The sequence below is a fragment of the Vulpes lagopus genome, chromosome 2, assembly GCF_018345385.1.
Source record: "Vulpes lagopus strain Blue_001 chromosome 2, ASM1834538v1, whole genome shotgun sequence".
Lineage (NCBI taxonomy): Eukaryota > Metazoa > Chordata > Mammalia > Carnivora > Canidae > Vulpes > Vulpes lagopus.
The window spans coordinates 156,203,446-156,205,219 of NC_054825.1; positions in this window are offsets into that span (position 1 = coordinate 156,203,446).

Here is a 1,774-nt window from a genome sequence, read left to right on the forward strand (position 1 = left end):
GGACGGCTCTGGGCTGGGCTCAGCCTGGCTTGCTTCTGGGGCCTCGCCATGGCTTCTCCCACCTCCCATCACAACAAAAAGGAACCTCGCTCCCAACTCCGTCTCTCTGTCTCTGTGTCTGTCCGTGGGTCTCACTGAACTTCCTGAGAGCTCATGGCTGACACCCCAGGACGGGCAGGGTGTAGCGGCTCCGGGGCTTCAGGCAGTCTCCCTCAGCAGGACAAAGAACAGAACGCGACTCTGATGTCACCTTGTGCTGACAGCCTTAACATCATCCTCTCCCGTGACTCAAGGCCACTGTCTCTGAGCCTCCTGCGCCCATGAAGGCCACCTGCCAGTGTAGACGCCCCACAGCCCTCCCCTAGCTGGTTGTGAGCAGAGCCTAAGCTGTTTCACCAGCTGGACCCTCCACCCCAGGCTCTGCCAGTGTGGACATGGATGCACCACCCTTTTAGAAGTTCTAGAATTCTTGGCACCCAGGTGAGGACCACTGCCCTGGACGCACAATCTTCACAAAGAAGAGAGCTCAGGGAAGGAATGGGTGACACAGGGTTGTGTATGCTTCTGTTGCATCAAGAGTCACAAGTCACCCTGATGAAGAACATTTCAGAAAATTCAGACTTTATCTTATACTTCTAGTATATGCAAGGCTGCGGGCTTTGGAGACACAGGAATGGAACCCAGACGTTTACTCTTATCTTTATTTGACATGTTTCTTGTAGGTTATCTGCTTCCAACACGATGCAGCGTGTGCTCGGGACAGAAACAGCCCTGCTCTGAGGTTTGGGGAAGTTATCCTGACCTTGGCTGGCAGCCCAGGAGCAGGGCCCACCAGCGTGAAAAGTTGAGAATTGTCTCTATGGCCCCGCAGCTCTGGTTCCAACCTGGGATCAGCTGAGCACCTCTCAGAAATTATCAAGATTCAAGCATTGGGGGAAAAAGAGAGATCATTTTATTTAGGAAGCCAGCAACTGGGGAAGAGAGTGGACAGATGTCTGCAAGGCCACCACCCTCCCCATCCAGCAGGCGGGGGCCTGGGTCAAAGCTGTGAGCAGGGGCACGGGGTTTAGCCAGCCATCTGTCCTTCAGGGCTTCCAGGTTCCTCTGTGCTGCCAGGAATCCGCTGCCCGCTGTCTCGCTTCGGGGACACCAGATCACTGGGGTAGCTTCTGAGTACTGTCAGGCCTTATCTTCTGAAACTCTGGTCCCTTGTTTCCTCAAAGCCAGTGGTCCACAGGGTCCCAGGGTTGGCTCTGCAGCAGACACAGGGCAGGCTTAAAGCGGGTGTGCCCTCACAGGGCGGCTGTCACAGATCCCCATCAGTCCTTCACTGCGTTTGTATGAACTATGGGTGCAGGTCCATCCTCGAGAACTGGTAGGGTGCGGAGTGGCTCTGTAGTACAAGGAATCAGCGCCACTCAGGGTGTAACTTCTGGTCCTTTGTTCCAGTGCAGGGGGTCCTAGAGCCATTCCCGTGTGTGAGGTCACTAACCTTATCCCCGGGCTGTTCCCAGAACAGTCACAGTACATATGAGCCCAGGGTTATCATCCCTCTAAAACGGATCCAGTACCAGCTGGTGTCCCATAGACTCGGTCAACAAACCAGTCCCAGTCGCCTTGGAGAAGTGAGGAGTGGCGGTGTAGACATCTGGCAGCTGAGTGGCTTGCAGCCTGGTTTTCTCTGTACTTATGTCCACCTGTGCTGATGTATCACTGCAGCTCTAACCTGGGAGCTGGCTGTTGTGCCCAAGATTGCGTATCCGAGAAACCACCA